We start from the raw sequence: 21,757 nt of genomic DNA on the forward strand, positions 1-21,757 counted from the left end.
CCTCCTATCAATAATTTCAAACATTGCTGATTATGTACACCGCAACGTACGCATTATCAATTTGGCATTAAATGTCAATATATATTCGATAATGCATTACACAATATATTTAATAATTCTTTTATCATATAACCAATATTTAATATCAATAATCATTAAGGACAAAGTAAACACATTTTAGTCACAAGATATCGCTCTCTAGCTTATATACAACATATATCCTATAACATTTAGATTTAAAATGCTGAAACGGAAAGAGATACCGCGAAAATACTGCAAAACAAGGGAAGATATGAAATAATTTTATATCTAATTACCTAGATATAAAGGTAGAGAACTTTTTCGTCGCATCATTAGATGATATAATTAAATGTGACGGCGAGCACTAACACGTAAATCCGCGAGCGGTATAAACCGTACGTTTTTCCTGCATATTCATACATTTTTCCGGCTAATGGAACGGCAAACACGAGTTCGCAACGAGTACGTGTGAGCTCGAAAGAAATCGGACAGCGTGAATAACGAGACACGATGTCGAGCTTGCGCTCGCTGTTGAGTAAACTACGGGAATCTACGGATAATCTCTCTGACCCTTCCCGAAAACTTTCGACTGCTGAAGAATCAAGTTCTGGGTGACCTCTCTCTTATGTTAATTTCGGGCGCGAATACGGTACCGCCGCGAAACTTTTTCCGGTAAACTTACTCTCAACTTTTGTTTCCGCGTTGCTTACTTTCCTCGATCTCTTGCTTCGAAGAGCATCTTCGAGTCATTGTCTGTCAGCTCCAAGTAAATTTCACGAAAATTTACTCGTAAGTAAATTCAGTGACTATGAAGCAGAACAGTATATTCTTTGCATATTAAGTATTTTATGAAAATTAATAATATTGGATTTAAAAAATTACTGAGAGAGAGAACCGATGATTGAATTTCTTATAACAAAGATATAGTAGAGTAAAAATTTATACAGATTTGTAAAACGAAATAAAATATTCGTGATGATATAGATACTATTATGTTTAATGCATTAGAAGAACGAAATGATACGTAGAATAATTACCGACAAAATTTAATTTATTATAAAATAACGAAAATGCGTGATTATTAAACGAAAATACAATAATGGTTATTAATAAGTATTCAATGTGTACAACATAATATCAAAAGCCGATTACAGCATTGAAATTTAGATTGTACCTTTGTAATTTAATAATTACATTGAAGCGCGAATGAATGTAAATAAAATGGCTAGTTACACTTACATAATAATGAATTAATCAAAATAGATAATTTAACTGCTCGGATATATAAAGCTAAAATTTTCTTCCTAAATTATATCGTTTAAATAATATTGCTTTATAAATTATTTCAATACATTTAATGTTTTTCGTTTCATTTGATATATCGCGATTTATATGATCGAATTATCAATTTTACAGTAGAATCCCATTTGCCCGTTATGACTCACGACTTGGAATCATATAACAACTGCAACATAAGTCAAATATGAAGCAATATATGAGGAATTGTGTGATTCGAAAAAAGATCAATGACTGTCCAACTGTATTCAACGACTGTTGTTGAATGCACGACGACGTTCTATTTATTAGGTCGCGACGAGAGGCAGAGGAAAACGAATGTAGATAAATGACGGGTGTGGCTATATGACCGCAATGCAACTCTCAACACCTCATTATACACCGAGCATGGAGATCACTTTGTCATAAGATCGATAATACATAGGTGTATATTTCCGACCAATACGTGATGCGTGAGATGAGTACCGTCCGTTCAGCGTCTTCACTATAGTTTATGCAGGTTCTAATTAAAAGTTATCAGAGATAAGATGAAACGTCTAAAGCGATCACCCATCTCTCGCGATGACAAATCACGTTGTCAAAGCTTACAAATTACCCGTAACGTAATATTTCATGTATACTATAAATGATGGTGGTTTGCATCCTTCAATATCCCACATTTTTCTATTTAAACGTATTGAATATAAAATTTAAATTATTTAAAAACTGATATATAAAGAAACATGCATTATATATAAATCAAATTGTGAAATAAATTTCACATAAATAGAATAAAGGAAAATTATGATAGAGAACATACAAGACGTAGCGGGTGAAGTTTTGGCTGCTGTCAATTAAGCTCTTGGTGGAACATTTTGCACTTTTTAAAGAGATCTTTGATTCATTGCACATTGCACGAACGTCATTGCATATACTGGGTGGTATTTTATATCTCTTTCTTCATGAACCATCTTTGCAACAGCAATCGCTCTCGAATAATCTTTTTAAGATCGTATAAATCAAGATAGATCCCGTAGTAAAGAGCATCAAAGAAATAGGAAGCTCTCTCCTGACTCCCACTATCTTTGTCGTAGAAAACATTTTAGCGAGAAAGGCATCGAGCTATCGCGAACGACAGATATACTGCGGTGACCGTTTTATTGCGAGCATGGCGACCACGATTAAGTGTAATTGAAGATGGAACGTTGGAAAGCTTTACGAGTAATCGAAAGCTCGCTGCAGCAATGTCTGCGGTAAAAGTGAGAGAACGGATAATGTGTACGTGTGTATATGTGAACGGGTATGTGAAAACCTTCTCAACAACCAGTTTCGGTTTTACCTTTCGAAACATTTTCTCGCGTCGCCGTGCATTAGACTCACAGTCGTGCTATTCGCAAAAGTGTTGTAGAAAATTTTACGATAAGCTAATGACATATATATCTGAAGAAAATTTATATAAACAATAAGAAATATTTGAAAAAAAAAAAAAAACTTATGTTGTGTAAAAGTTCTCTCATTCTAGGAAATTTTATCGGAATTTAAAGTTTTTATTTTTTCGTGGATGGACGGCGTTTGACCGAACACAGTGGTGTATAAATTATATTTAAAAAAAAAAATAAAATAAAAATTACAGAAATATATTCAAAATTTTATATCGTATCTTACACACCAGAAATCATTATGTATGAAATACAACAAATTTGTTATATGTAAATATTTGAATTTTGTTGTCTTTTATTCACAGTTTATATTACTATTTCACGCAAATGAATCAATGTTTAAAATATAATTAAAGCGTCCCTGAATATTACTGCTCTTGTAAACACGAATGTTTTTCTGCAGTTCTCTCAATGTTATTTTTATTGCAAAATATACATTTACTGGAAAAATACAGATCGAGACGTATTTTAGCTTTAAATCTCCGGTACTTTTGCATTTGACAATTGGAGTAACACACATGTGGGAGCTTCTTGCTTATCGTGGGATAAAGCGGCCGAAAAATACTGTTTAACGTCGGAAAGCTATCTTTATTGCGATTATATCGACAATATACAAGCTGAGAGTAGCGCCGGGTATTAAATGCCAAGTTTAATTACGCGTCCGGACAGCCTTATACCGCGACTGTAAAAAGAAATTAATTAAAACGGACCTTGAGTTGTTACATAGTACGTAAGTCAAGGTGCTTAACTTTTTACGCGCCTTCGGAGGAGTAATGGAAAGCTCGTTTCGCGCTTATCGCAAACTCCATCTTAGCCGCAGCTGGCTGCGCGCGACTCGCATTGGTTTATATCTACCTACTTACACTTATATAGAGAAAGTGGGTCGCTTATGGGACAGTACAGTACGAGAAGTCCCTTCGGCGCTGAAGATAAGTACTTTCTCACCCTGGCCCATGTCGAAATGTACGTAGCCACGATCGTAGGGCTCGTTAAGCTTTCGGGCTAAGTTTCTGCTCGCGCTGCGAAACGCTGGGCTAAACTAAGATTCTGATATTCCTTGATGGAGGTCAAATTTGGCAGTTAATCTCGGGTGAAGCCCTGCGAGACATGCCGCGCGATATCTTACTTTCATCGGGATTAAAACATGAATATCCTCAAGCCACGTTTGTTAATCCCGCGATTACGAGTCTACATCAATCGTCTATTATGTAAGAATTTAGATATCTCTTTGTGTAAACTGTTTCTATATGTAAACTAATCAGATTTTAATTTTTTTGTTTGTGTGAATCATTTTATAAGAATGTATTATTATGCTCGTACTAAAATAATTAATTGAAAAGCCTCTGATATACAAATACAAACTTAGATATGAAAAAGATTAATAATAGTTAGACGCAGACATTAGATGCAACAAAATTGTTTTCAATTTCCTCTTTAATTATTTTAAGTCAACAAATCATTTTGGGACAACAAATACAAAATGAATAAAGAGGAATTCAAAGACAATTTTTTTTGCACCAATATCTAGCTCTTATTAGACTTATACCTGAATTTGTATAATTATTGCAACATTAAAAAATATTATTTACAATTAAAAATCATATTCGATTATTTTTGAAAAATTAATTTACACAATGAAACGTTAAATGTAAATAGATCAGAACGTAGAAAATATCATTGTGCTTTAGTGTTCAATTATAGTAATTGCTTAATAAATAATTCGATTAATGCATTATTTCGAAGCTAGATCAGACATTTCAATCTTCAGTTATCTCTGTATTTTTAATCTCATATCATTTCAATGTATGCTAATGCTTTCAGAGCCATTATAACGAGACTTCTTACAACGATAAATAAATCTCTTGGAAATGAGGGTTGCGAAAGTAGCTTGGCAATGTCGTTAAGCTCCAAGAAAACTCATTAAGCTTTCAATGCTCAACTTGTTCATAGCACACTCGATGTGACTTATATCCGATATATATCCGTAAGAATTAATCCGCTACTTTCATCTCTGGTCCGGCGATATAGCATACGCAACCTATAGGTTCTTTTGTGTTAACAGAAAATTAATGGTTCGGTTAACGTGCCGAGTTTAATTAAGCTCGTACTACCGTTGCATATTTTCGCAGTAGGAACTTTCGGCGCGTACGGACAACACACGTGTGCGGACTGCTACGTGCTGAAAATTTATAATAGGAAGAGTATAGTTGCGCGCTGAGAGAGCTTGTCGTGTTCAAGCGAGCGAGTGCACGCATAATAATTTCGCTAATAAAGTAGATGCACTATGAAACATATAAAGGAGCCCCTGTACATATATTTGAGATTGAAAGCAGGGCGATCTATATGTATTTCATGAAAATTGAATATGAAAGTTAAAATTATTTGTAGTTCAATAGTTGACATTCACTTCGCGTATATGAAACGATGATTTGGATTGCCAAAAGATTGCTTTTAAAACATCAACAATTACTAGATTATTATTTTGCATGGTGTATTTTCTGATACGTCAAAATATTTTTTAAATTTTAAACGAGATTAAAGATCTTCGGGACTCGAAGGAGTTTTATGAATTTTGTGTGTTTGAGTTTGTAAATAAATAGCGCAACTGTGTATTCGTGATTTAATTTTATTTTAAAAGGAATTAGTAAGTTAGAAAGTTATAATTGAAAGACTTAAGTCGAATAAGAAAGTTATGATAAAAGATCCAAATGCCATCATGTGAAAAAGCCATACTATCGATCGCAACATGACCGATATTTAACAAGGCTCGAATACTGATCTCTATGTTAATAGAATTGTACAGTCAAACTGTGGACGCTTATGAATTCCATCTATACGTGAATATTGTAACAGAGTAATTGAAATACATGCGTTCTGGTATGTGGATAGGTAAAAAAAAGCATGACGACGAAAATTTCAAAATAGAACGTTCTTTTACATTTTTTTGTTAGGGTAGTTGTTTGATTTATTTTACAATGTACAGGCAAAAAAAATATTGTCGAATTTATACTTGCAAAACAATTCACCAAGTTACACAACGCGCGAATAAATTATTAGTCGCGAAAGCTTTTATGATTTGTTGACACACAATATATCGATCTGTCAATTTTTATTGCATTTATAATATATTAAAGATAGATTTTGATTGATTATTCGAATGTATAGTTAATAAACATTCAGAACGTTTTTAATTATTAATATAAAACAAATAAACTTTATATTTAATATAAAAAACTTATCATCTATATAAATACATATCGCAAATCTTGAGTGTTTGTGCGCTATAGAATAATCTGTTCATACATTTTAATGCATTTTGATTACCCTATTACAATATTGGAAGGAAATTTGTAAGCATACATGTTTGACTATATAGAATTCGTACAGAGATCATCAGAAATCATTCGAGCTTTACTAAGTATCAGTCACGTAGCGTGAGTCAAAACCTCTCTCAGAAAGCGATTCTTGCAAGCAGTTATACATATCATTCTGCACGGCGACACACACAATCGAAACGGATGCTGCGAATACCGCGTTTGCAGCTGACGTAACTTATTTACGACAAAACGATACTAACCCACGCTCGGTTGTAGAACCGAGGCGTTCACGTTTTGCCAGACCCATCAACATTCGGGGCATGTAACAGAGTGGTGAACGAAATAAATCCATATCCGTATAGTGTGTAACGGTCGGTGGACCGCGTCGCCCTCGAAAAGAAAAAAAAATCCAATTTGATTCGCACTTTCGATCGACAGGGTTTCCGAGGTCGCCGCTAAAGCACGACGCCAATTTTTACCGTTCGCCAAGACACAGAGAATTTTTATGCACCCTTTTACGCGCCAGCTGGAGCACATATGACATAACTGTACGTGCAGTATGTTACGCGTGAATCGCGTATTTCGCTTCGAAAGCGAAACGAGCTCTCGAAAATTCGTGCATGATGGACGGAAAAATCAACGGAGAAATATTATACCTCGGATGGAAATTAATGGATGAATATCAGCTTACAAACACGATTTGTTTTTATCGGATTGTCGAAATGAACGTACAGGAAATTGCAAATCTTATTATTTAATATCCTAAATCTATTTAACTGAATTTATAGGATAAAAAATAATAGGTGAATAATAGTTGAACATTAGTTATGCAGACTAACAATAAGTTTGAGTGATATTTGATTAATGAATTTGAAACTTGATGGTATTTGAATATATGTATATTGAAAAAACAATAATTAAGGTTTCATTCATATTTCAATCAACAATAAAATGAATCTTAAGAATATACAAAGTATTCTTTTATTGAGTTCAGTACTTTTATGCATATGCATGGCATATTAATAATAATTTGTCATATTTTGTCATATTTTGTCATATTTGAATAATAATTTGTCATATTTTGTTCATTTAATAAACGTTTTATCCCGTTAAAAATATGGATAAGTAAATAGACACATAAATGAAAATTAGTAAATAGAAACATACTTATAATTAGCTAATATTGAATTTTCATTTTATTCAGTTTGAATCGTAATTCCACGCGTACAAGCGAAAATTCGGTTTATAAAATATATTCGATGTCGTCCCTTTTAATGCAATTTAAAAACAGATATGTAAATTTTTTTTATATTTAAATATTCAGCGATCACAGTGACGGTAGAAAACCAGGATAATATACCACCTAAGCCACCATTAACATAAATAACGAATGAGCATCTAACTTTCTCCTAGTTGTAACTTCAATCTTCATTACATCTGCCAGTAAACAACTTAGCGCGCTCGAATAACCTAAATAATACGATAATACGAAAGCGGATAACCGTGGACCGATGAGACAGCTTTTCGAAAACAAGAGGAAAATGATTTGTAAGCAGTATAATACGTTGTGATACATTAAAGCTGAATTTTAAGAAGAATAAATCGAAAATGAAGCAGATGGTTAATTTTCTTTGCAAAAAAAATTACATTTGTTCACAAATCAGAATAGTAAAATAATAATTTCTGTCATTTATAACTTATTTATACAAATGCTTAAATAGATGTAAAACTCGCATTATATACAATTATCATTTTAATCTCGATTGAGTTTAGTAGTATCAGTATTTTATCTGCACAATATTTCACTTCAGTTAAACGTATAGGATAACAACGTAAATGATACATGTCGACATTAGAACTTTTGTAATTGTGTTGTACTTTGCAAAACACTATTTTACTCGCCATGCTGCTATTTATACGCCGGCATAAAATTGCAACGTATTAGCATAAACGACGGAAACTTCTTTTAGCGTAACTCGCTTGTCGTTTGTTGCATTAATCTGCAAGCAACTACCGGTATAACTAACTTAAGTAACGCAAACGCATTACGACACGGGACAAGGGAATGAGAGTTTACTAGATGGCTCCTCGAAAGTGCTGGGCAAAAGGTCCTCACGGAGAAAGGGAGGGGGATAAGGTCGAGTTTCCTCGATTGGAGTTAAGGATTATATCCATGATAACGCATTTTAGCCGCCATTTTCGAACGCGCGGGAACGACGATACGGCGCCTGGCAGAGAGAGAGAGAGAGAGAGAGAGAGAGGAGCGGATAACTTTCGCGATATGCGCTTTAACGGGGCGAAAGTAACGAATAATTGAGTTAAGTGAGGAGGGAAAGCAATTTCCTTCGAGTTTGCGGACCTTTTGTGAATACCCGACGCCCCCGAGCGTCGACGCACCCCTCGACTCTTCGTACTTGGGCGCGACACCCTCTTTTCTGTCGATGTGTTCTCCCTCTTATCGGCGCAGTTCGAGAGAATATCACTAAAAATGTTATAAATATATATGTATATACGTGCGTTATCGGCTCTATAAAGGGTAATGGCGACAAGTCATCATCGCGAACGGTCTATGTTTGAAGAAAGATTTAATCGAGTGGACAATGCAAATTGGAAACGTTTTCATAACGTTTCGAGATCGATAAAAGTGACGTAGAATCTTATCTTATTAACGAAGCGATGCCATTCTCCTCTCTCACAGTTCATTAAAATGCAGAGTTTAACTACATTATGACATCAAAATTTGAACTTTAATCACCAATAAAATTGATCTTGAGAATTGAGAAATTATAATGAAGTTAATAAGGAGAAAGCATTGAGTTAAATTTCGATTACGATAATTTAAATTAAGAGTATTGACTTTTTGAAAAACAAAATATCTTATTTTCAGATGGTATTTTAGAATAATTTTATAAGAATATTGATGTGAAAGAAGACGAATCGTAAATTATTGGTTTTATTCCAAATATTGAAGAGATGTTTAAATGAAACGGATAACATGTTCTATATTTATGAAATCCATATGCTCCACTTAAACTCTATATTTTCTTTACTCATCATTGTATTTTAAATTAAACGTTAAAGGGACTACTTTCATTTATATTGACTACGATTACGCCTTTATAGACATAATGAAATTAAAGACAACGTAAATGCCTTTATATTTCGCTTCGAAATATTGATTTACGAAAATTAATGAAATTATAGAATCGTTCGCAAATTTATTGTACTCTAATGAGGAAAAGCGAGATCGTAGAAGGTTACTGATTAAATCCGCTTTTGATTTAATTGCGAGACGCGTGCGATAAAAGTGATAAAGGGAACACGGACGAAAAAGGGCGAACGAACTTGAAATTACAGGGTGGACGCGACACGACAATCTTTCATGCTCACCGCCAATTTAAACTTTTCAATCGGACTGCCTCGTTACGCGCCACGATAATTTCGACATCTTTAACAAGCGATTCGTGGAATAATTAATCCGTGACGTGACGACGTGACAGAATGCTTATCATGCTGAAACAATTGACTTTTTATTGCAGACATGCAGTGCTCATTAATAAATAGTATGAATATTTTAAAAGACTTTTTCTTTGTATCTTAATTAGTAAAAAATTACTTATTATTTAACTTAATCTTAATATAATTTAATGTACATTTCCATATCTTTATCTGATAAACGTAACTTTAAAGAAATTGTTTTACTCGAAATTTATATAATTTAAATTTATAAGATATATTATTCTATATAATACAACCATTTTATTTCTTATATATATATATATATATAAAATGTAATATTGTTAATTTATAATTACAAGAATATTATGTTTTAATTTTATAAAGATCTAACGAATTAATTAACAATGTACCGTGAATTATTTCGATTATATAACGGAAATAATATGAAATTTTTTATTTATTTGAATGATTTTATATATATAATTTTTACTATAAAAAAAACTGCTAATTTGTTGTTGACAGTTATTATTTTTCAAATTTTTTATCTATTATAAATTTATACCACAATTGATAACGTAAAAGTTTGCCACAGAAACATTTATCGCCTTCGCAAGTAACACGCATAGTAATAACAACTATCACGCACTGCGTCTTGCATGTAAAATGAATGATTAATTTTCCGTGCGACTTATTATCGCGAGAAAGCAGCAAAGTTCGCCGAGTTTTAACGTCGTAATGAATAATGAATAACTAATTCCCCGCCTATTTTACTCTTTGACGGTCTGATCTTCTCCGGTTGTTTAATATAATATTAGCGCGCATTAAAAGTCCGCAATATTGAGAAGTAGAATTATGATAGTTACTACATCATTTGAATTTTATAATACTCCGTCAGACTCTGCGACGCAGAGTCCGCGAGTCTTCGAGGCAGGAAGAATCTCATTGGACATAAACAGTTCCGGACATTTCCTTACCTCGTAACAGAATTAACAGTTATGCGCTTTCAAGTTTGTGCGCGCAATTGTGACACTATAAAACGATAATACACTGCAGGTCGCTGACGACAAATGGAAAATTATCCGTAATATATGATAATATAAAAAATTATTATTGGTTAATTTTATATTTCGACCTTGTCGTGGTTTCTCGTTAGATTAAAATCTTTTACATTGCAAGAAAAAAATATGTCAATGCCGTTTAATCAACAGCCCTCACAACACGATACAAAAAATTAGGAAAAAAGAGCTAATGACAACGTCAGCATTATTTAAGTCTGCGAAGCATCGATAAAAGACTTGTCGATTACAGATTGTGTCAATCGTAACTTTAATTCTCTCTGTGAAACGTTCATGTTTATTTTAACGCTATTTAAACGTTTATTTTAAATTTATTATAATAGCTTCTCTAGATCTCTAGATTTCTCTAGTTCTGATTTGAGACAAAACAGTTTTTTCTTGCAGGAGATGCAAATACCGATATTATACAAACGCATTTCTAGCTTCTAAAAATTTTTCTTTATATGATATTCAATAATTATATCGTCAGAATTATATTCAAGAAACGAATTGTCTTATTACTAAATTTTTGATGATATTTGGAACACGTTGCTTTTAAATTAGTTTAAAAAGAAAAAATTAAAATAAAAATGATCGATAATTAACATAAATGACATGCATAAGAAACGGATTAATTTTGTTACGATAAACGTTTTCCGACATAAGCTTAATCCAATAACATCGGCTGACAACAAAATTTTATTACGGCAGAATTTATGCTTATTACGACCTATTACGATAATAATAAGATTAGTTTGATGCTGATAATAGCATGCGTGTATGAAATCTAAGAGAGGTGCTTTAATTTCCGTGAGTACGCATTATCATTACGTGACGGAAGTAACATTACGATGAAAGAATAATGAGTCGACAGAATATACTTTATCTGCAGGGGACAAAGAGAGGAAAGGCAAGAGAGAATTTTAATATTTAATATTTAATATTTAAATTTGTTGGCAAATTAATATAATATTCATAATTTTTTTTATCGGGTTGCACCTCGTTAGATTTTAATTACCACGATATAAGGAGAAAAATGGCAAAAGTCATATTAGAAGATATTTAATAAAACGTAAGGGGAAAACTTGGGATATTAAAAGATATTGAACGATTTAATTTTATAAAAGTACATCGTCACGAATTGTGCTGCGAAATTAACCTTAACAAGTCTCCGACGAGAGATTTTGTAATGCCTTGAGAGAGAATCTTCCAGGCTAGCGAAATGTCCTTAATCGCCCATGTTCTGTTCCCGGTTCGCTTGGGACTCGTCGTAAAGGGCCTGAACCGGTGATGCAATATCCCGCGATGTCGCTGCCCTTTACTGCGACTTACTTTTTAAGACGGTAACTCAGCAAAGTCTAACCGGCAAAGGTTGACCCTTTGTCGTGCGATGTAACAAATCCCGTTATTTCATTCTTTTTGGGGAAAACAAAATGCAACGAATGCAAAGAACTTGTTTAAGTGATTTACATGATTTATATTTGTTTATATATACTTCAGCGGTTCAGAATTGTTACATATTACCTAATTGAACTGTACTTATTAATTAATTTTTATCGAAGATGCTAATATCTCGCAATTATTACAATACCAAGTTTTTCGCAATGACCGATATATATCGTAGAGGAAAAAAAAGAATTCGATTGAGTAGATTGAAAGTATTGTAGGTATACGCCCCTGATCGTTGCTCACATCTATGGGGCAAAATTGATAATATCGATCCTCCGAATGAAACGAGGTCGACGTCAAGCTTTTCAATAAATCGACCGTTACAGAGGCACTTTCGGTGCTACTTCGAAACCCCGGACCAAAGCCCAAGGCAAAATTTCTTTGATTATCAGACACACAAAGTTACGTCCTTCCTTCGTTGCTCCTTTCTGGCCCAGCTGCTACTAGATTATAATACGTATGACAGATGGATATATATATGTATACGTGTATGTGTGTGTATGTATTCGCCTCCGGGGAAACTTCCGGAGCTTCAAAGGACGAAAGTGCCTCTGTATCTGATGCTCGAATACAAGTCACCGACTTCTCTTCACCTCTCGTGCCATCTTTCCATTTGCTCGCAGCTTCCGCCTTCGTTTCGCTGGCAACGAGCGTGTAACGCCATCCTGACGATACAAGTTTCGTCCGTTGGCGCGGCCTTTACAGCTCGTTACGAAGCGCGTATGAAACACACGAGAGTCTCCACGTTACATTATTCCGTGACTTTAAGTACGTAGATTGTATAACGTGCGGTAGAATTGCAGAATAATGTATCCCGTCATACTTCTTGGTAAAGAAAGAAACTATTGTTGGTGATGAAGTCGACGAACGGGCTGGTCGTTAAACGAGTCTCTCCTAGCAAAGTATCTTGGGGAATAATATATTTGTCTTTTTATCATATCGTAAAAGTTGTGCCGGTTATCAACGAGCAATGAAAGATGAAAGACGATAGAAACTGCAACAATTGTAAAATGAAATGCCGATGGTATTTTATTACGGATTTCACTGATAAAATGAGTGATATAAATAAAGAAAATAATTTAATTAATTTCTTAATTTCTAAATCTAATAAATTTTAATAGATATACCTAAATAAAAATATATTAGATATACCTAAATAAAATTATATATTATCACGTCGACAACGTGTAAAAATAGTGTAAAGATACACAACATTAGATTTACAATTTCGATATTGAAAGTTTCCCATTGTCATAAATTAAAATTAGTGATTTCCTACATTAGATCTCCTTTGTTATTTATTCGATTAAAGCGTAACACAAGCGTTCGTTGGCAAATTTAGAATTAGTAGCACTGGATCAATAAACAATGGACGCGCATTGTTCAGCCGGCAAAAAAGTTGAAATTCACTGTACAATACTAATTGGCAAAGTTTCTTGGATCGTCAATAACGAGGTCTACTCCAATTTTACTACTGCTTGTTTCCCGAATGGAATATATTTAACTCACAAATACACGGGGCTCGTTACGTCTCGCGTATACACGGTCGTTTGTATTATACATAGCCAGAATCGTAAACCGACACATATACACTTGATAAACGTAGCCAATCTCGTTCTGTTGAATTTCTTCGCGGAATGATAATGCCTCGTCATTAAATGTTGCAATCCGGCCATTTGAATGTAATATGGCTGAGTTAAGACGGAACTACGCCGAGAGAAATTCAGGCAGTGTGAGATCTACAAGCTGCAGGGCAAGTTAGTCGACCGTAAATCCGGGTGCAACCGCGGACTTGCCATCAGCAATCTTTGAGGGAACTTCCCTCCGAGTTTGGATGCATGTGGAATAGTGTATGGCACAATCTGCGCGCGTTGATTACACGTTATGCAATAATGGCTTGTGGTAGCAACACTGTTTACGAATAACATATTTTAATTTATTTCATAAAAATTTTCTCACTTTCAGTCTGATAACAGTGATTTTCTTAATTAATGAGATATTCGTGATTCAAGAACTCAAATTGATAATTAGCTTAAATTGTTATTTTTAGTATATTAGAAAAGATAAAAAATTTGGCCTTGTATATGTGTGCGAAGCTAATTAATTATGGTCGAATAAGATGAAGTAAAAAAAATGTAAACGATGGAGCATACAAGGCATTTATGTCGAGAACGCTTGAAAATTCACAAATAGATTTGATATATTTTTTTTCTTTTTAACGTTTATCTATTTGAATATTATATAGGCTTTCAGAAATCATACAATCATTTTTTGTAACTATTTGCAATTATTTTTAATAGCTGTACAATTTGTATTCTATAAAACATACATAAAAAGATTTATACATCTCATGACATATATTTGTACATTATAACATCAAGATAAATAATATTTTTCTTCAGCGAGTATAAAGCACGAAATCTGAACATTGTTTGTTATAAGAAGAATGACTTGAAGCAATACATGCATAAAAGTATGCGACACAAAAGAGTATCTACTAAGACTTAAAAACAGAAGACAATTTCTTTTACAACAGGTAGAATTCAGCAGCATATGCTCGCTTTCGAGCGTATATACTTACCTATCTAGTTCCCTACGTGCTTTCAAATACGAACTACACATTCTTTGCAATCCGCGTTATATCCCAGGTCAACGCTTTTCCTTCTGTAACATCTTCCGTTGCGTTTCTTTTATTCTTATCAACAAATTCCTGAACGTGATTCTCTCGTCTTAGTCGGATGTTGCCTGTAGCGTTACTGCAATATTGCAGTTACGAGATAATTTGAAACGTCTCGCCTCGATCAAAGCGATGAGTCGGATTAAATCTCGGAAAGTGTGACTGAGAGAACTGTTGACGAGGAAAAGAAAAAAAAAAAAAAAAAAATAACGTTTCGTAAGAATAGCGCGCAGCTGTCCGTGAACGATATCGTAACTTACGTACGATACGACATTTTCTCGTCGCATTACGAGAGAAATGTGTCCTGCTGCACATCGCACATGCGTGTATAGAGCAAACGTTGTGTTAGCGAGAAATATCGGAGGGGAATACGGCATGCGCTTGTGAAAGACACTTTATTTCCTGACGCGATTCAGAAGCAGGATGATACGTGTCTTAAGGATTACTTTTAGACTGCATTCGCATTTGCATCGATAAACATCCACGACAGACAGACGTATAATACACAAGACTTGCGTGCTGCCGGGATTGTACTCCGGGACAACACCAGGGTATAGCTCCGAGCTCCTTCGAGACGTTCTCCGAGGCATCTCTCTCCTCCTTTAGTATCGACAAGTTCTCACAGATCTTTCTTTTATCCGCTCCGGGAGCTCTCCTCCCTCTTGTCACGAGGTCAATCTTATATACCTTCCCGTCCAGGTTTTAAGCGAGCAGAAACTTTTCAAACGGGCGGATCCTTGATCTCCGCTGTAACATCGAGAAAAGACGCCACTCGTTACAGCGATTTTATTGCGTCACGTGAAACGATATTTCACGTTGCGCCTGGCGCGACATATTCTTTATCGTAAATCACCCCGCCTGCTCGCCTATATATATCGGTAACGCGCTATGAGAGACAATACATCCTCGCCGATAATCTCGCAGCGAGGATACTTTGGCAAGATTAATTTGACGTAGGCCCCTTGGAATAACAAACGACAAATATTTTTTACATTCATAAAAAAAAGACTTTTGCGAAGATATGCTTTTTCCTCTAAATTCTGACTCTCTCACATAGACTGTGATATATCGGACTGAATCTCCGATATCTCTCCGACTGTGATATATCCGAGACGCGAAACTTCTCAAACAGGTTCTCTGCCTCGTACAGGAACTATCACTTTTTTGTTCCTCAGAGTGAAGTTTATATTTACTTTGTTTTGTGATTTTCGATCATGTAGAACAAGAGCATTACGTTTCATTACATCGAGTGCACGCTTTATAAAACAACCAAAAGGGATAAAAAAGATTCTAGCGCTAAGGAAAAACGCCAAAAAAAATTGTCACTGCATTTGTACCGCGCTCCGATAATTATGACTCTAAAGCAGCCACCACAAACGCAATTCACTCCATCGCAGAAAGATAGAGAGGGAGAGATATTACCAGCAATTCAGCCAGAAAGAATCATCGATCGCCGTTATTACGCGAGTAACATAATTTAGCCCTGCGAACCGTGACGGCGCGCCGCAACGCGATTTCGCGGAAAATCGCATCAGTTTTCTCTCGCCTTATAAGAATCACTCCCGACACGAGCGATTCGTACAATCGCGTGCAATCTGGGTTTTATCCCGCATCGATTCCTTATACCCTCGCGCTTCTTCTTTCGCCGTTTCTCGGCTACGAAGAACGGCTTCAACAGTTGTTTCTGTTTTTCTGCGCGCGATGTCGGCGACGTCTCTCCGGGGCACTGATAAAATCGATTTCTCTTTCTCTCTCTCCCCCTCCCCCTCTCGTGAAACGACGTCGACGTCACCCACAACGACACCGATAACGAGGAGGAGGATGAAGAAGACGATGGAGGGTAAAGTGTCTGCGAGCTCCGCCTCGACGCTTCCGCCTTCTTCAGCTTCTTTTTTTTCCTCTCTCGGATTTTTTTTTTTATGAGAGAAATAGGCTGCGGCTTGCCTTAAAACCGCGGTCCGACACTTTGCGTCTCGCGTGGATATTTTCAACCGCGTGAAAATGGAAAACGTTGCCCGGGTATGGCTTCATTCTGTTGCTCCGCTTGAATCCCCTCCTGCTGAGAACGTCTTTGTACAGACAGGAGGAAAATTGAGATGCGAAAGTAACGCGGTTACTTATGCGCTACCGAATTGTTACTTAACGAAATAATGAGTTTTCCTCTCGGTGACTTATTATACATTTTCAGGGAAACACATTCTTGAGATTCTCCGGACGGAGATTATTAATATAAATAAAGGTAGGAAAATAGAAATCATTAGTAGCAGTAGAAAAAATGATTGAAGCGAGAAGCTTACGGTGAGCTTTAAATGTTAACATATATATTTTTAAATAATTTTTATTTATTATAAATTTGCGCGCTTACATTGAAATTTATAAATAGCAGGTCTATAGAGATTTAATGCAAATGCGCGATGTCGCTTTAAATCTATTTCGAATTTACTTCGTGTATAAGCTCTCTTATAAACGCGCAGGCAGCTATCTTTGGAATATTTAGCTGGTCGTATTACCTTGGAAATTGCATCGACTTTACGCACTCTTCTTTGCGCAGGCGTGTTGTAATTCTCGAGTTATTAAACTGCGCTGCAAGTTTCGCGCAATGTCATCGACCGGGGGTAGAAATAAATACGCGCGTTAAAGAGAAACTAAAGAGCGAGACTCTATATATATATGTATGCTTCAAGTGTCAAGTGCTCGTACGGACAGAACTGCAACAGCCAAAAAAATCGCAGACCATACACACGTATATCTGTGCTTCAAGTAGCAAGATATTCGCCAGAGCTAACTGAGCGCTCTGTTCGCGTTTCAAATCGAGAATTTCTTCACGGACGAGCTCTCGCCGGCTTTTCCTACGGCATAGTGCATCGATTGCATTTCCCTCCCTCTCATCTCCCTTTCCCTCGCCCAGCTTTTGTCCTCTTTCGTTCTTGCGCGACCCAACGCCCCGTGCAATGCGCAACGAGCTTCGAAAATCGACGCAGCTTTGAGGGAGTAATCGAAGCTACCTAGCGGATTCTAAATAAAATGAGAGAGTAGCGGGAGGGTCTCGTAGGTCCGTACCGAGCGGCCGTCCATGGACGGAAACAGGAAAGGGAGAGCTTTGTTTTGCGAGATGGGTGCTCTTGCAGCACTTTGGATTATGTCCGGAGCTATCGAGGTGAGAACACGTTTTATAGATAGTCAACGGACGAGAGAGATGCTTGCTGCGCACTACGTGGTCCGAGTGCTAAACGAACCGCATTTCACGAACGTACTTCGCGAGTACGTACTTGCGCGATTAATTTAACTAAACAACTCTCTCTCTCTCTCCTCGCGCTTAGTAATAATACTGATAATAATATTTCGCGCTCGTTTCATAAATCGTCGCTCGAAAATCGTTTTCTCAATCCGCAAATGTTTATTCAGCTAGAGAAAATACGAAACGCATTACATTTTTGTCACGTATATATGTTTCTTTGCAATTAACAAATACAGAGAAACACCGGGTAAATTATATTGAATCACGTAAGATAACAAGTATACTATTTCAGTTCTTTCGATACATATTTGACAAATTATAAGAAATAATTATTTTTTATGGCATTACACTCATATTTGTAGGATCAAAATATGTTTGTACTACTTAAAGTACTGATTTATTATAATTATGATTATTTCTTTCTTTTTTTCTTCGTTTCTCTTACCTAAGCATTCTATATATTCAAGTCAGAGTTAAAAAAAATTAACAAAACTTTAAATATCGATAATACTATTAACGATTAAATTATACGAATCTATCATTTTTACATCCGTCGCATTTATTTACTTTAAAAAAAGTTTTGTAAATTTATAGAATATTCAAGCGAGAAAAACGAAGAGGGAGAGAAAGAAAGAAGATAATTATAATTAAATTATAATTAAATCAGTAGGGTGTTTATTTTTTATTGTTACAATATTTTGACGATACTTGTCACAAAAAAAATAATATTATTTCGTATGATGGATTTATGTATGACCGCGCACATATTAAACTCATCGTCGGATCATCAACTGTCTGGCCGGTACACGAAACAAGCTCTTCATGAATTTTGATAATATACTCGCGTACAATACCTTGTCAACCACTCCCGCATGGCGCGCCGAAAATCATCCACTCGCGCGTAATAAGGACGGTCGGCGCAGTAGCGTGACACTGCACGCTATCTCATTAATATAGATACCCTTTGATGAGTAAGAGCCACCGACCCCGCAGAAGGTCCTCAAAACGAGACTATCACGCAACGACCTTTGGACGATGACGTGTATGTACCTTTGTCTACAACGATAACAGATGCATTAACGCCATTCTAACTCTGGCAGATCAACATGCCTAATTGTACGTCGGTAGAGAGTTCTTGGAATATATAGTTTACAAATGAAGTTTGCGCATATAAACGAGATGTATGTAATATAATCAAGATCACGTATGTACATACACAATTAGAAATTATATATATTACAAATTTTAATCCGAGAAGATAAAGTCGCGAGAAAAGTTTGGTCTACTATTGAACGGTATAATAACGTGAATATTTTTAAATTTTATTTTCTATTGTGCAATCGTGTTATATTAATTACTGATTTTAAAAAAAGATAAATACACGAAAAGATGTGTTTTTCGAGAATTATGTAAAAGTCGGTTGAACACGTTAGTTTTGTGACTATCCCGACGAATATAGAAATGCAAAGAACGTGTAGATTCACCGAAAGAGACACTTGAATATTGCATAAGTTCCCGTGTGCAGGGACGCTTCCTTATTCCGTCGTTGCCGGGTCGGTGGATAGTGCATCGCGCGCGCGCGATATTACTGACTCGATTCAAGTGGATGGTCGTTAAACTGCGAGACCCGGGCGCAAAACAGCCTCACGACCCTGCGCCATCCTTCTCTCCCCTTTCCTGTCCTTCTTAAGTCTCCTCGAAACGGCGCGGAACGTTCACCCACTCGTGCCGGTGCCACCGCTAGGAAAAGAAACACAGGAGGCCGTTATTCTCGTGATAGTATCCAAGAGTACTTGCGAGTTAATGCGTCTCCGCGCGGCTGTATACGCGGACACGTCCGCTGAAGACAGGAAGAAAAGTCCCCGTGAGAGAGACAAAATGGAGGAAAACGCAATGCTCGCGCGTGTACGCGAGAGAAAGAGAGAAGGGACAAAATTCTATGGACGCGGGGTTGAAATTGAAAAAGGAACGGAATAAACGGGAGAGACACCGACTCTCTCTCTTGCCTATCCTCTCTCTGTCTGTCATTAAAGAGGAAGGGCGAGGAACGAAAAAAGAGACATTTATATTAGGTGCTTTAGGACTGTATCCCCTTAAACACTCAACAGAATAATGTAAAAAGCATGTATGGGTTGGTTCTGTACAAATCATGTAGTAGTCGCATCAAATGATAACAATACACTTGAAAAATCCATTGAACGTGCTGCGAACGTACTACGAATGTACTACGGATTCGAACGGTTATTGTATAAAGAAAAAAAGGTATTAGTCGACGGGTAAATGGAAAAAATTGGTTTCTCTTTCAAACAAATATTCTATCCCGCAATCGTACAAATATATAATGGCTAAGAATATTATATTTATAATAGCTGTGATATATAAAACGCGAAAGAAAGAGAGAGTCAATAGTAAACAATTGCAAGAACTTTTTCTTATTATTATCAATTTTTCTTTAATGATGTATCTTATACGCGCTCTATTTTTCAATAGCCAATTCAGTATGTGATAATTATCAAGATATACTGGAAAGATATTTCTGTAATTTAAAAAAACCGCACAAAGGAAATGGATATTTTTTCTATCGGAAAACAGGAAATCATATAAAGGATGGAAATAATAAAATATAGCCTACACGAAAGGGAATGAAAGAGATATACCAAGAAAGAAAAATCTGTTTGAGCCAACTGCGGAGGACAGCAAAGCTTGAGCACACCGAGACCTTCTATGATTTATATAGCTAATATTGGAAATGAAACGACTAACTCATTCAACGATGTACAGAGAACAAGTAGCCGAGTATAAAATGCCTATTTTACAGAGATAGTACTCTTTGAGATGTATGTGTGCATAAGGCTAAACAAAAGAAAATGGGAAAGTAAGTTAAAAGAAGAAACCGCGAGGTAGAGAGAAGATGTGTAGAAGAAAGTCCGACGACATACAAAGAACTATAGCACAGGAGAAAGGGGGAGGAGGGCCGAAGAAAAGCAAGCGCGGAATTTAAAAGAAAAATAGACAAACGGAAACAGAGCGAGAAGAGACACAGAGCGAAGGAGAAACCCTTTGACGATGCTTGAGAAATCCTAGAAAATCTTAAGGTCCTAGAAAAGCGCCTTGTATATACATTATGTCCTTAGGAATTATTTATATAAACGCGGGAGCACACAAGAGATTAGAAAAGAGACATTAACGAGAAGATTCATTAATGGAATGGAATTGCGCAGGGGCTTTAGAACAGATGTTAGATTCCTTTGTTAAGATTCCTTTGTTAAACTATGGCAAATAACAACTACGTTCTTGAGAATAATGGCGAAACGCAACAACAAGAAGAAGGATGCGTAACATTCAACATAAGAATACTGCAGCGAGGAAAAATAGAGAATTATAATGAAATTGAACCAGTGTTTGAAACGCGACCAAAGAATTATACCTAAAGTAAAACAAACGATTAATCCGACGGCGATAAAAGGTAATGAAAACGGATGAGGTAAGAACGTAAAGTTAGAAAATGTGTGTAAACCAGTAGCGCGCGATGGAAATAAAGCATAGACACGAGAGCGAGAAACACAAATAACATCCGTATACTGAACTTCAAAAGAAGAGAGAGAAAAAGGAAAAAAAAGACCGTATAATGGCGAAAGACGGAAACTACGGCAATGCGTGAAATAATAGGCGTCCAATTTACAGTGAGCTGTCTAGCTCGAAGCTGCTCGCGAGAACGAGGAGGAGAATAACAGGAGAGAGAGAGAGATAGAGAGAGAGGGAAATAGATAGACAGAACAGGGTAGAAAGAATCGCTCAGAAGCTTATGTCGAGATAGCCGAACCAAC

At 35.8% G+C, this 21,757-nt stretch overlaps 1 protein-coding gene across 7 annotated transcripts in view; it reads left to right on the plus strand.

Annotated features, from left to right (window-relative positions):
• Window positions 1-21,757, plus strand: part of Dpr12 (defective proboscis extension response 12) — a 258,892-nt gene that overhangs the window by 171,319 nt on the left and 65,816 nt on the right. The gene's annotated exons all lie outside the window — the stretch shown is intronic.

Source organism: Prenolepis imparis, unplaced genomic scaffold (genome assembly GCF_030444845.1).
Source record: "Prenolepis imparis isolate NDT839.2.m4 unplaced genomic scaffold, iyPreImpa1.0 SCAF_11, whole genome shotgun sequence".
Taxonomy (NCBI): Eukaryota; Metazoa; Arthropoda; class Insecta; order Hymenoptera; family Formicidae; genus Prenolepis; species Prenolepis imparis.